Source organism: Schistocerca gregaria, chromosome X (assembly GCF_023897955.1).
Source record: "Schistocerca gregaria isolate iqSchGreg1 chromosome X, iqSchGreg1.2, whole genome shotgun sequence".
In the NCBI taxonomy this organism is placed as follows: Eukaryota; Metazoa; Arthropoda; class Insecta; order Orthoptera; family Acrididae; genus Schistocerca; species Schistocerca gregaria.
In genome coordinates, this window is record NC_064931.1 from 795,308,802 (window position 1) to 795,324,279 (window position 15,478).

Below are 15,478 nucleotides of genomic sequence, written 5' to 3' on the forward strand. Positions count from 1 at the left end.
TATTTTACATAATGAACTCACCCCCACATTGCAGTTGTGGAACTTTACAGACAGTAGCTCATATCCTGGTGGGATGCCTCCTTCTGGTTCTCCGTGCTAAGCATGGTTCTCCAAATTCTTTGTCTCAAATATTGACATAAGATTCATGGATAGTTCTCAGTTCTCTCTGTGAAAGTAGTGTGTATTTTCAGATATAAGGATTAAAGCTCCAGTTGCATTATGTGCAGGATACTTTCATTATCAGAACATGTACTTGATGGATGTCACTAATTTGGGATGAACTACCCGCTGGATTGAGACACTGGTGGTGGTGATTGTGCTGTTCAGTCCCTCAACCAACCTACCTACCTACCTAAAGCAGCCCCTAGACTCAATAATATTGCACAATATTTCATATTGCGCAATATTATGCTCTGTCTGTGGGTAAGTTTGAAGGTTGTGCGATACGTTGACAGATCAATTGAAATTAAGTTTTTATTGAGAAAATTGTGCTTACATTGTGTAGTCTCTGGCTAATGTCGTGTTCCTTCATCAGCGCAGTCTTGTTTTCTAAACTGTTTATTTTGCTTGATTTGATTTGTTGTGTTGTGAAGTGGAAATTTCTTTGAAATTAGTGAAACACATGTGCAGTAGAGAATTATTGGAAATATGTTGGAGTTTGTCAACCGTACAGTGCGGTAAATGAAAAATGAAACAATACAATAGGTTATGGAGCAAATGTAAGAAAATGTACCTGAACTAGATCAGCTTGAATTAGTTCACTGTGGGCAATTTATAGGAAAGAACTGAACATATACAGGGTGTTACAAAAAGGTACGGCCAAACTTTCAGGAAACATTCATCATACACAAATAAAGAAACGATGTTATATGGACATGTGTCTGGACACGCTTAATTTCCATGTTAGAGCTCATTTTAGTTTCGTCAGTATGTACTGTGCTTCCTCGATTCACCACCAGTTGGCCCAATTAAAGGAAGGTAATGTTCACCGCGGTGCTTGTGTTGACATGCGACTCATTGCTCTACGGTACTAACATCAAGCACATCAGTACGTAGCATCAACAGGTTAGTGTTAATCACGAATGTGGTTTTGCAGTCAGCACAATGTTTACAAATGCGGAGTTGACAGATGCCCATTTGATGTATGGATTAACACGGGGCAATATCCGTGGTGCAGTACATTTGTATCGAGACAGATTTCCAGAACGAAGGTGTCCCGACAGGAAGACGTTCGAAGCAATTGATTGTCGTCTTAAGGAGCACGGAACATTCCAGCCTATGACTCGCGACTGGGGAAGACCTAGAACGAGGACACCTGCAATGGACGAGGCAATTCTTCGTACAGTTAACGATAACCCTAATGTCAGTGTCAGAAGTTGATGCTGTAAAAGGTGACATTGACCACGTCACTGTATGGAGAGTGCTACGGGAGAATTAGTTGTTTCCATACCATGTAAAGCATGTGCAGACACTATCAGCAGCTGATTGGCCTCCACGGGTACACTTCTGTGAATGGTTCATCCAAGAATGTGTCAATCCTCATTTCAGTGCAAATGTTCTCTTTACGGATGAGGCTTCATTCCAACGTGATCAAATTGTAAATTTTCACAATCAACATGTGTGGGCTGATGAGAAACCGCACGCAATTGTGCAATCACGTTATGAACACAGATTTTCTGTGAACGTTTGGGCAGGCATTGTTGGTGATGTCTTGATTGGGCCCCATGTTCTTCCACCTACGCTCAATGGAGCACGTTATCATGATTTCATATGGGATACTCTACCTGTGCTGCCAGAACACGTGCCTTTACAAGTACGACACAACATGTGGTTCATGCACAATGGAGCTCCTGCACATTTCAGTCGAAGTGTTCGTATGCTTCTAAACAACAAATTTGGTGACCGATGTATTGGTAGAGGCGGACCAATTCCATGGCCTCCATGCTCTCCTGACCTCAACCCTCTTGACTTTGATTTATGGGGGCATTTGAAAGCTCTTGTCTATGCAACCCCGGTACCAAATGTAGAGACTCTTGGTGCTCGTATTGTGGACGGCTGTGATACAATACGCCATTCTACAGGGCTGCATCAGCGCATCAGGGATTCCATGCGACAGAGGGTGGATGCATGTATCCTCGCTAATGGAGGGCATTTTGAACATTTCCTGTAACAAAGTGTTTGAAGTCACACTGGTACGTTCTGTTGCTGTGTGTTTCCATTCCATGATCAATGTGATTTGAAGAGAAGTCATAAAATGAGCTCTAACATGGAAAGTAAGCGTTTCCGGACAATGTCCACATAACGTATTTCCTTTCTTTGTGTGTGAGGAATGTTCCCTGAAAGTTTGGCCGTACCTTTTTGTAACACCCTGTATGTACAATGAAAATCAGAGATGGTGCTTCAGAACTTCTGGAGCAAACACTTCGGTATTTGGATGCTGTGAACTTTTTGCAAGTGGAAGAAAGTTTTTAGTGTAGTTGAAATGAAAATGGGTGTACTAGTTTTTAAAATTAGATTTAAATAAGAAAATAAATCAGTTCATATTATATGTATATAATCACAATTATAGTTTTAACAATTTGTAGAAGTGCACCAAATGAGCGAGCTTCCATCCCCAGGTCTGGTAATAATTTGGATCCCATATTTTCGTGTGTCAATCTTTCTTCCTTTTTGTAGCACTCCTTCATCCCTCTACACTTCTTCCGTGAGTGCAAAGCCAGCCCAAGAGCCGTATAACAGCTGGTATCTGTATCTGCCGTGTTTGCATGTCTGAGATTTGTGATTAATGTTGTGCAGTATCAATTCACTGTATGGAGCCAACTGTCATAATGTTGTCCAGCATTATTGGTAGGCTAGAGGCTGCTTAATACTTAAGTATTCACAGGAATAGTATGTCACCACAACACCTGGGCTGTTCCAAACTCGTGCTAGAATCGTAAGAGCAAACATGCTGATGACATTCTTTTCGCCAGTATCTTTGTGTGTTCACTCCATGTTAATTGACACTTAAACTTTGTGTGTGTTAGACAATCTGTAAACTTATCGTCTACACCTGATGCGACAGAATTGTTCCCTCTTTATGCTAAAGTGCACATGGTTGGTTTTCTTACATACTGCCCAGTCATAAACATCCTTTAATGTTTCATTTTCTTTCTGTCGTAGAAGTTCAGGTATTTTATCAGTAACTATGATGCAGGCATGCAGCTTTACTGTATTGTTAAATGATGGCATCCTCTTGTGTAAAATATTCCGGAGGTAAAATAGTCCCCCATTCGGATCTCTGGGCGGGGACTACTCAGGAGGACGTTGTTATCAGGAGAAAGAAAATTGGCGTTCAACGGATCGGAGCGTGGAATGTCAGATCCCTTAATCGGGCAGGTAGGTTAGAAAATTTAAAAAGGGAAATGGATAGGTTAAAGTTAGATATAGTGGGAATTAGGGAAGTTTGGTGGCAGGAGGAACAAGTCTTTTGGTCAGGTGAATACAGGGTTATAAATACAAAATGAAATAGGGGTAATGCAGGAGTAGGTTTAATAATGAATAGGAAAATAGGAATGCGGGTAAGCTACTACAAACAGCATAGTGAACGCATTATTCTGGCCAAGATAGACACGAAGCCCATGCTTACTACAGTAGTAAAAGTTTATATGCCAACTAGCTCTGCAGATGACGAAGAAATTGAAGAAATGTATGATGAAACAAAAGAAATTGTTCAGATAGTGAAGGGAGACGAAAATTTAATAGTCATGGGTGACTGGAATTCGGTAGTAGGAAAAGGAAGTGAAGGAAACATAGTGGGTGAATGTGGATTGAGGGAGAGAAATAAAAGGGGAAGCCGTCTGGTAAAATTTTGCACAGAGTATAACTTAATTATAGCTAACACTTGGTTCAAGAATCATAAAAGAAGGTTGATTACGTGGAAGAATCCTGGAGATACTAGAAGGTATCAGATAGATTATATAATGGTAAGACAGAGATTTAGGAACCAGGTTTTGAATTGTAAGACATTTCCAGGGGCAGATGTGGACTCTGACCACAATCTATTGGTTATGAATTGTAGATTAAAACTGAAGATACTGCAAAAAGGAGGGAACTTAAGGAGATATGACCTGGATAAACTGAAAGAACCAGAGGTTGTACAGGGTTTCAGGGAGAGCGTAACGGAACAATTGACAGGAATGGGGGAAACAAATACAGTAGAAGAAGAATGGGTAGCTTTGAGGGATGAAGTAGTGAAGGCAGCAGAGGATCAAGTAGGTAAAAAGATGAGGGCTAGTAGAAATCCTTGGGTAACAGAAGAAATATTGAATTTAATTGATGAAAGGAGAAAATATAAAAATGCTGTAAATGAAGCAGGCAAAAATGAATACAAACGTCTCAAAAATGAGATCGACAGGAAGTGCAAAATGGCTAAGCAGGCATGGCTAGATGACAAATGTAAGGATGTAGAGGCTTATCTCACTAAAGGTAAGATAGATACTGCCTAAAGGAAAATTAAAGAGACCTTTGGAGAAAAGAGAACCACTTGTATGAATATCAAGAGCTCAGATGGAAACCCAGTTCTAAGCAAAGAAGCGAAATCAGAAAGGTGGAGGGAGTACATAGAGGGTCTATACAAGGGTGACGTACTACAGGACAATATTATGGAAATGGAAGAGGATGTAGATGAAGATGAAATGGGAGATACTATACTGTGTGAAGAGTTTGACAGACCACTGAAAGACCTGAGTTGAAACAAGGCCCTGGGAGTAGACAACATTCCATTCGAACTACTGACGGCCTTGGGAGAGCCAGTCCTGACAAAACTCTACCATCTGGTGAGCAAGATGTATGAGACAGGTGAAATACCCTCAGACTTCAAGAAGAATATAATAATTCCAATCCCAAAGAAAGCAGGTGTTGACTGATGTGAAAATTACCGAACTATCAGTTTAATAAGCCACAGCTGCAAAATACTAACATGAATTCTTTACAGACGAATGGAAAAACTGGTAGAAGCTGACCACGGCGAAGATCAGTTTGGATTCCGTAGAAATGTTGGAACACATGAGGCAATACTGACCTTATGACTTATCTTAGAAAATAGATTAAGGAAATGCAAACCTACGTTTCTAGCATTTGTAGACTTAGAGAAAGCTTTTGACAATGTTGACTGGAATACTCTTTTTCAAATTCTAAAGGTGTCAGGGGTAAAATACAGGGAGCGAAAGGCTATTTATAATTTGTACAGAAACCAGATGGCAGTCATAGGAGTCGAGGGGCATGAAAGGGAAGCAGTGGTTGGGAAAGGAGTGAGACAGGGTTGTAGCCTCTCCCCGATGTTATTCAATCTGTATATTGAGCAAGCAGTAAAGGAAACAAAAGAAAAATTTGGAGTAGGTATTAAAATTCATGGAGACGAAATAAAAACTTTGAGGTTCGCCGATGACATTGTAATTCTGTCAGAGACAGCACAGGACTTGGAAGAGCAGTTGAATGGAATGGACAGTGTCATGAAAGGGGGGTATAAGAGAAACATCAACAAAAGCCAAACAAGGATAATGGAATGTAGTTGAATTAAGTCGGATGATGCTGAGGGTATTAGATTAGGAAATGAGACACTTAAAGTAGTAAAGGAGTTTTGTTATTTGTTGAGCAAAATAACTGATGATGGTCAAAGTAGAGAGGATATAAAATGTAGTCTGGCAATCTCAAGGAAAGCGTTTCTGAAGAAGAGAAATTTGTTAACATCGAGTATTGATTTAAGTGTCAGGAAGCCGTTTCTGAAAGTATTTGTATGGAGTGTAGCCATGTCTGGAAGTGAAACGTGGACGATAAATAGTTTGGACAAGAAGAGAATAGAAGCTTTCAAAATGTGGTGCTACAGAAGAATGCTGATGATTTGATGGGTAGACCACATAACTAATAAAGGAGGTATTGAATAGAATAGGGGAGAAGAGGAGTTTGTTGCACAACTTGACAAGAAGAAGGGGTCGGTTGGTAGGACATGTTCTGAGGCATCAAGGGATCACAAATTTAGCATTGGAGGGCAGTGTGGAGGGTAAAAATCGTAGAGGGAGACCAAGAGATGAATACACTAAGCAGATTCAGAAGGATGTAGGTGCAGTAAGTACTGGGAGATGAAGAAGCTTGCACAGGATAGAGCAGCATGGAGAGCTGCATCAAACCAGTCTCAGGACTGAAGACGACGACGATGACGACGACGACGACGATGCTGCTGTTACCAGCAGAACAAACTTTTTATGCATGTCTTATACTGTCTGAGAAGTCATTGATATATATTAATAACAGAACTGGAACTAATACACTGCCCTCGAGAATATTTGTTTCTTGTCTGGCAATTGTTTACTAAAAATTTATCGTCAGCAGAGGGGTGAACGTAATCTATTTGCACCCTCTTTTCCAGGTAAGACTGAAACCTCTAGTTTGCTGTTTCTCTTACACACTGCTTCAGGATTGTTTAGTAGTATTTCATACTCAACAGGGCATAAAAAGACCTTGAAGAAATGTTAGAATATGACCGCAACACCCTCGTCCTTGTCTAGAGAGTAAATTACCACTTCTCTGAACTCATTAATGACCAATATTGTACTCCTGCCAGCGAATGAGGCTGCAGTGGTTAGCACACTGGCTTGGATTGTGGGGGACAATGGTCAAAACCCGTGTCTTACCATACAGATTTAGGTTTTCTGTGATTTCCCTAAATCACTCTAGGCAAGTGCTGGGATAGTCACTTGGAAAGGGCACAGCTGACTTTCTTCCCCATCCTTTACACAGTCAGAGCTTGTGCTCTGTCTGTAATGTCCTCAATGTTGGTGGGACACTAAACCTAATCTCCCTTCCTTCCTTCGTATTTCTACCACTTTTCGTACCAAACTGTTTCATTAAAAAGGTTATATTTTTTCATGTAACTCATTAATCTATCTATCATGACTGAATTATTTTTGAGAATGCAGGCATTATTGAAACTGCCTTCAGTTTATAATACTCCCTGCATTACCTATCTACATTTACATCCATACTCCGCAAGCCACCTGACGGTGTGTGGTGGAGGGTACCTTGAGTACCTGTATCACTTCTCCCTTCTATTCCAGTCTCGTACTGTTCGTGGATAGGAGGATTGTCGCTATGCCTCTGTGTGGGCTGTAATCTCTCTGATTTTATCCTCATGGTCTCTTCATGAGATATACGTAGGAAGGAGCAATATACTGCTTGACTCCTCGGTGGAGGTACATTCTCGAAACTTCAACAAAAGCCCGTACCGAGCTACTGAGCGTCTCTTCTGCAGAATTTTCTCCTGGAGTTTATCATATCCGTAATGCTTTCGCGATTACTAAATGGTCCTGTAACGAAGGGTGCTGCTCTCTGTTGGATCTTCTCTCTCTCTCTTCTATCAACCCTATCTGGTACGGATCCCACACTGCTGAGCAGTATTCAAGCAGTGGGCGAACAAGCGTACTGTAACCTACTTCCTTTGTTCTCGGATAGCATTTCCTTAGGATTCTTCCAATGAATTGCAGTCTGGCATCTGCCTTACCGACGATCAACTTTATATGATCATTCCATTTTAAATCACTCCTAATGCGTACTCCCAGATAATTTATGGAATTAACTGCTTCCAGTTGCTGACCTGCTATTTTGTAGCTAAATGATAAGGGAGCTATCTTTCTATGTATTCGCAGCACATTACACTTGTCTACATTGAGATTCAATTACCATTCCCTGCACCATGTGTCAATTCGCTGCACATCCTCCTGCATTTCAGTACAATTTTCCATTGTTACAACCTCTCGATATACCACAGCATCATCCGCAAAAAGCCTCAGTGAACTTCAGATGTCATCCACAAGGTCATTTATGTGTATTGTGAATATTGTATTATGTATATTGTGTGTATTGTGAATATCCTATGACACTCCCCTGCGGCACACCTGAAATCACTCTTACTTCGAAAGACTTCTCTCCACTGAGAATGACATGCTGCGTTCTGTTACCTAGGAACTCCTCAATCCAATCACACAATTGGTCTGTTAGTCCGTATGCTCTTACTTTGTTCATTAAACGACAGTGGGGAACTGGATCGAATGCCTTGCGGAAGTCAAGAAACACCATATCTACCTGTGAACCTGTGTCTATGGCCCTCTGAGTCTCGTGGACAAATAGCGCGGCCTGGGTTTCACACAACCGTCTTTTTCGAAACCCATGCTGATTCCTTCAGAGTAGATTTCTAGTCTCCAGAAAAGACATTATGCTCGAACATAATACGTGTTCCAAAATTCTACAACTGATCGACGTTAGAGATACAGGTCTATAGTTCTGCACATCTGTTCGACTTCCCTTCTTGAAAACGGGGATGACCTGTGCTCTTTTCCAATCCTTTCGAACACTACGCTCTTCTAGAGACCTACGGTACACCGCTGGAATAAGGGGGGGCAAGTTCCTTCGCATACTCTGTGTAAAATCGAACTGTTATCCCATCATTCACTGCTTTCGTATGGCATCATGTTCTGGGGTAATTCATCATTGAGTAGAAAAGTATTCATTGCTCCAAAACGCGTAATCAGAATAATTGCTGGAGCCCACCCACAGTCATCCTGCAGACATCTATTTAAGGATCTAGGGATCCTCACAGTATATATATTCACTTACGAAATTTGTTGTTAATAATCCTACCCAGTTCAAAAGTAATAGCAGTGTGCATAGCTATAACACCAGGGTTAAATCTGACTTTGGCACAGAAAGGGGTAAATAATGCTGCCACAGAAGTCTGGTCACCTACCAAACAGCATTAAAAGCCTGACAGATGGTCAACCAACATTTAAAAATAAATTAAAAGAATTTCTAGATGGCAACTCCTACTCACTGGCTGAATTTTTTGATATAAATGAAGAGAGGAGAAGGGAAAAAAAACCTAGCTTAAACATTAGTGTCGTGCAATATTTTGTGTAATGCAATATCTTGTACAGACATCTTTTATTAACCTGAAACGTTCCACATCATTACGAAGTGTCGTATTCATGATCTATGGAACAAGTATTAATCTAATCAGGTCCAGCGGCCTTTCCTCTTTTGAGCGATTTTAATTGTTTCTCTATCCCTCTGTCGTCTATTTCGATATCTACTATTTTGTCATCTGTGCGACAATCTAGAGAAGGAACTACAGTGCAGTCTTCCTCTGTGAAACAGCTTTGGAAAAAGACATTTAGTATTTCGGCCTTTAGTCTGTCATCCTCTGTTTCAGTACCATTTTGGTCACAGAGTGTCTGGACATTTTGTTTTGATCCACCTACCGCTTTGACATAAAACGAAAATTTCTTAGGATTTTCTGCCAAATCAGTACATAGAACTTTACTTTCGAATTCATTGAACGCCTCTCGCATAGCCCTCCTCACACTACATTTCGCTTCGCGTAATTTTTGTCTGTCTGCAAGGCTTTGGCTATGTTTATGTTTGCTGTGAAGTTCCCTTTGCTTCCGCAGCAGTTTTCTAACTCGGTTGTTGTACCACGGTGGCTGTTTTCCATCTCTTACGATCTTGGTTGGCGCTGTAATAGTCACAAACGTGTAAGTTCGTGGTATCACGTAACATTCCGCCAGTACGAACGGTATTTGCTTCGTGATACATTACCCGTGTTAAAATGGGCCGTTTACCAATTTCGGAAAAGGTCGATATCGTGTTGATGCGTGGCTATTGCGATCAAAATGCCCAACGAGCATGTGCTATGTATGCTGCTCGCTATCCTGGACGACATCATCCAAGTGTCCGGACCGTTAGCCGGATAGTTACGTTATTTAAAGGAACGGGAAGTGTTCAGCCACATGTGAAACGTCAACCACGCCCTTCCACAAGTGATGATGCGCAAGTAGGTTTTTTAGCTGCTGTCGTGGCTAATCCGCAAATCAGTAGCAGACAAATTGCGCGAGAATCGGGAATCTCAAAAACGTCGGAGTTCAGAATGCTACATCAACAACGATTATACCAGTACCATATTTCTATACACCAGGAATTGCAGGGCGACGACTTTGAACGTTGTGTACAGTTCTGCCACTGGGCACAAGAGAAATTACGGGACGATGACAGATTCTTTTGCACGCGTTCCATTTACCAACAGCGGTAACGTAAACCGGCTTAATATGCACTATTGAGCCAACGGAAAATCCACAATGGCTTCGACAAGTGGAACATCAGCGACATGGGTTAATGTATGGTGGGGCATTATGGGAGGAAGGATAGTTGGCCCCCATTTTGTCGGTGACAATCTAAATGGTGCAATGTATGCCGATTTCCTACGTAATGTTCTACCGATGTTACTACAAGATGTTTCACTGCATGACAGAATGGCGATGTACTTCCAACATGACAGAATGGCGATGTACTTCCAACATGACAGAATGGCGATGTACTTCCAACATGATAGATGCCCGGCACATAGCTCGCGTGCGGTTGAAGCGGTATTGAATAGCATGTGCCATGACAGGTGGATTGGTCGTCGAAGCACCATACCACGGCCCGCACGTTCATAGGATCTAACGTCCCGGATTTCTTTCTGTGGGGAAAGTTGAAGGATATTTGTTGTGATCCCCCGACAACGCCTGACAACAAGCGTCAGCGCGTTGTCAATGCATGTTCGAACATTACGGAAGGCGAACTACTCGCTGTTGAGAGGAATGTCGTTACACGTATTGCCAAATGCATTGAGGTTGACTGACATTATTTTGAGCATTTATTGCATTAATGTGGTATTTACAGGTAATCACGCTGTAACAGCATGCCTTCTCAGAAATAAGTTCAAAAAGGTACATGTATCTCATTGGAACAAGCGAAATAAAATGTTCAAACGCACCTACGTTCTGTATTTTAATTTTAAAAAACTCCCTATTACCAACTATTCGTTGAAAATTGTGAGCCATATGTTTGTGACTATTACAGCGCCATTATCACAAAGCGAAAAAAGTGATCCAACTAAAACATTCATAATTCTTTACGTACTACACGAATATGTAATAAAAAATGGGGGTTCCAATTTTTAAAAACGCAGTTGATACCCGTTTGACCTATGGCAGCGCCATCTAGCGGGCCAACCATGGCGCCATCTGGTTTCCCTTTCAAGCTAGACAAGTTTCGTTTTTTGTAGTTTTTTCGTTTGACACTTATTTCGTGAGATATTTGGCCCGGTCACGATCAATGGACCACCCTGTACTCACGTCAGTTAACTCACAGATCCTCCCTTTCCCAGTCATGTTGTGGTGTGGACCGTGTCTGGTGTAGCCCATCTCCCAATAGCCTTCATATTCCTGAGGGATAAAACCTTTTCACAAAGAGCCTAGCATCCAGCGTACGTTAGTCTATCGATTATTCATATGACTTTGAAACACATCCCTGCTGTATTAAAGCTTTTTCAGTGTTAGACAACTACATTTCGATTTTTCATGTAGCAAAACGTTTGACGAACTTTGATGAGGTAATAGAAGGAAAGCACGCCATGTAAAGCTGTAGCAAGATTAAAGAGAGAGAAATTCTAGAAGCTAAGGATTGAAAAAATGTGCAATGTCTTGCTTGTCATGTCTTTACTAGGTTTATAGCCGGCCAGTGTGGTCGAGCGGTTCTAGGCGCTTCAGTCCGGAACCACGCGACCGCTACAGTCGCAGGTTCGAATCCTGCCTCGGGCATGGATGTGTGATGTCCTTAGGTTAGACTTAAGTAGTTCTAAGTTCTAGGAGACAGATGATCTCAGATGTTACTTCCCATAATGCTCAGAGCCATTTACTGGGTTTATGTATTCTGTATTTAATTTTATGTCACACAAAGCATCAAGTTCTTAGCTGATAGGGAATGAAGAGTGTAAATTTTCTGAAGAGTTTTTTTTCTTTTTTTAAAAAAAAAGACAGGATGTCAAACCGGCCGATTGTAAGCAGGAGAGGCACCACAAGACATTTTAATTTCCATTGTCCTGAATATGGTTTGATGGCAACTATTACAAAATATACACGTTTCAGTTCCACAGAGCGAAATACAGTGAAGTGCGATAGGAGAATGGTGTGTGAAGAGGCATGGCACCGCATTTTGGCACACTTACGACCAAATAACATGTCTTACATTTCCTGGAACACGTGTTTTATGCATGACTCTTCAGAAAGATGTGCACTACAAAATGAACATATTTTTGAAAATAAGATTTTTTTAAATTTTTGACGTCCTATCTCAAACGTTCGAGGGAGTGGCGGGGTATTGCCCCTGTTCGGAAATATCGTAGATGAGTTATAGTGGCGAAGTGGGTAGTCTCCACGTTACCTGTGTTTATAATTAGTGATTTTGCTGTTTCCTCTTCGTTTACTGCTCTCACGTCAAATGAAAACAAAACAGATTTCTGTGGCAGGGAGCTATCAAGTGAATTAAAATACATTCACATAATTTCAGTGGGCTAAAATATGGTATTAGTTGCAGATTTTATTTTATTTCCACCTTTGTGACAGTCAAGCATTAATCGCCTTGCAGAACAATGAAGTTCTTTTTGTCGGTTTATAAAGAAATTTTCTTTTATTAATCATTTTGCTGAGGCAGACAATGTATTCTAAACGAAGTATTTAATTCCACACACTGTTCGCTGCATTGTGCACGTTTTCAACTTCTAGCACGTAAGGCATTGTGCCATGATAAATAACCAAACATGAGATAACACAGGGCCATGATAAATAACCAAACATGAGATAACACAGTACTGGTACTCCAAGAAAATTTACATCCTGAAAATCACATTGAAAAGCTTAATATCAGGTCGTGCCCTACTTCACTGGGAATCTGGACATACGAGTGTGCACTTTAAACAGTCACTTTAAATGTGCATATTTTATTATGTGTCAAGAAATTCCGATGCTCTTAGAGTATCCTCTGATGTCTTGCTTCTTTTATGACGTAAGATATTTTACTGTTCTACACGTACGAACATACGGTCTCCCTACGACATAGTAGCTGCGCAAGCGTGGTGACGCCTGTCATCTGGCGCTCTCTGGCAACTGCAAAAACAAACCCATTTCTAACAGGTCGCGGGAAAATATTCCGAATGGTGGTTTGAAAAGCGTTATCATCAAAGTAAATTTCCTTTTACGCTAGTTGAACTATGTGCGAGAATGTACGATGAATTTCTTAAATCACAGAGCGTTTGACTCTCGTTTAAGAACCAACTCTTTGATGGCGAGCCACTTAGATGAATTTCGGGCCCAGATGATCAGACATTTATGTCGTTATTAAAAATTTTACTGGCACATTTGTGTTATACATCTTAAAATGTAATACGCTCATAAAAGACAACATTAAATGTGAAAGCTTACCTTCTCTTGCAGCGTGTTAGTCTTACAGACACATGTGAAAGCCTTGCTTTTCGTGTAGCAACACTATGTATATTAATTTAAACCATTAACTTTTTCTGTTTGTGTTCGCGCTACGTAACAGTGATGTTGCTATTGGCTGACTACATCACGTGTCATAAGCCCAGAATACCCGCTGTCTTCGGCTGGAGAGATCACGAGACACGAGCGCTATGACAAGCTTACAAATGCGCATCGCAAGCTCGCTTTCAGTGCTTAGGAAGTAACATACGGTGTTTGGTGGGATTCGAATTTATACTTTCGTAATACGAAAATATGCAGCGTACATGTTGCTTCACATGGAAGATCGTTCCAAAACGTGCTTTTTTTCTCTCCTGTGTTTAGTTTTCTAAAGCGTCGGGAAATACTACGCCCGTGTAGAAAACCACAACCATTCAAACGACTGATGAGTTATACAGTTGCGAGAGAAAATATACTGTCAGTTAACAGGGAAAAAGTATGTGATTCTTGAGTTTCTCCCGGCGTATTTGATAATCAAAATATCCACGGGTGTACTGCCGGTCTATAGTGTCCAACGGGCACAATATTTCGGCGATCAAACATGTCACCATCATCAGGTGAACTGACGGACTGAGCTCCTGTGAACGTGCCGGGAAAAAGTATGTTTTCACCCGGGCGAAAGTGTATTTTTAACTGGGAAATCCGGGAATATTTTTTTCCTTGTCTGCATATACACCCTGTTATTTTAAATTGATCTAAATTTGTAAATACTTTGACATGTCATATCATTGTAAAAAGAGATCTGTGGATGAATAAAGCTGGTACTACTGCTGCTACTGCTGCTACTACTGCTACTACTACTACTACTACTACTACTACTTATAGTAAATATTTGACACTTAGAGATTGCTCTAATTTGAGACCTGGGCAAACAGTGGAAGCTGTATTCAACTAGTTGTAGTTCCACCTTGCTACTTTCAAAAATATTAGTATTGGAAGACGTACGTGTAAGCTGTGTGGTTAAAAGCATTCACATTATTTCAGTTTTGGGTACAAAAAATCTTCCATATTGTTTAAAAGCTTAGATCTCTTCCTTCCGAACAGAGGCGACACTGGCCTGTGGTATTATGGAATAAAAGATTCTGTGAGAAGGATATAATTGAAAGAATGACTATCACAGTTTCAAGGATACATTTGCAAATTCAAATTATACTGTGTGGAGGCTTTGTTTTAAGTCTCAACTTGCCTGTTCAACAGTGCAAATACACTCTTGATGGTAAGATACCTTATATAAACAAAGTTTTATTTTGACAAAGAACTGCAGAGTCTCCATTAAGTTCAATCAAGATATGACATTTATAACTTTTGCATGATGTGGTATTACACACTGTGGAAATACACAGTTTGAGGTGGGGATATAAGACGACCAAGTATATTGTAGTGTTTATTGATACTTTTGGTGAATTTGAATGTGTTAAACAGTGATTGATGATATTTTACTGACTTGCTCTCTCTATCCCCACACAGTCGTCGAGAGGGTGAGTTATGGAATGGAAAGTGACACTACATAGCAGTGGAATTTACTTGGGTGAAATAGCAAACTGCTTTACTTGCTGAGTGAGTGATGCTGTTGGACCTCCTAAATGTCACTCTTGCTTCATATATGATTTGAATTGTCATTTTGCACTGTGTAAAGCTCGAGTTTGCATAATGATAATTTGAATATCAATGTGCTCTGGACAGAAAACACATGAGTATCATTTTCGTCAGAGACTTCAAGAGTAGCTGTTGCCATAGATCCCATTCACACTATGGGTTATCTTGTGTGATGTTTTTTGCACTGGCTGAAGCCTATCGTGAATAAACAACTGTTCTTTGCATTTTATGTCTCCTTAACTTACCTGATAAAAGAAAAGGAAATCCCAGAATCCTGCAAATGTAACTTGTCTGTCACATTCATTGAATTATTGCTTTTCCTACAATCTTGAGCAATTCATTCAGTGTATCTGAATTTTGTAACTTTGATGTCTCATTGCCACTGCCATCCTGTACATATGTACTTCACATTATATTTAGTATGTGAAGTCCTGGGTGAAATAAAAGTGATGCAATGAGTAAACTTAGCACTTCATTGTATAATTTAGGCATTGGGC

The 15,478-nt window shown here is 40.5% G+C and overlaps 1 protein-coding gene and 1 long non-coding RNA gene across 4 annotated transcripts in view; one reads left to right on the top strand and one right to left on the bottom strand.

The window, feature by feature from the left end:
- LOC126297470 (uncharacterized) overlaps positions 1-13,442 on the bottom strand; it is a 54,996-nt gene extending 41,554 nt beyond the window's left edge. The window contains exon 1 of the long non-coding RNA XR_007552530.1: positions 13,329-13,442. This is a non-coding gene — a long non-coding RNA (uncharacterized LOC126297470). The remainder of the gene's footprint in view (positions 1-13,328) is intronic.
- Positions 1-15,478, top strand: part of LOC126297467 (condensin complex subunit 2-like) — a 164,488-nt gene that overhangs the window by 20,076 nt on the left and 128,934 nt on the right. The window contains exon 1 of one of the 3 annotated variants that reach the window (XM_049988345.1): positions 13,579-13,984. The exons of the other annotated variants lie outside the window; for them this stretch is intronic. The gene's annotated coding sequence lies outside the window, so the exon portion shown is untranslated. Of the gene's footprint in view, positions 1-13,578; positions 13,985-15,478 lie in introns of those variants that run through there. 3 annotated transcript variants of the gene reach the window in all.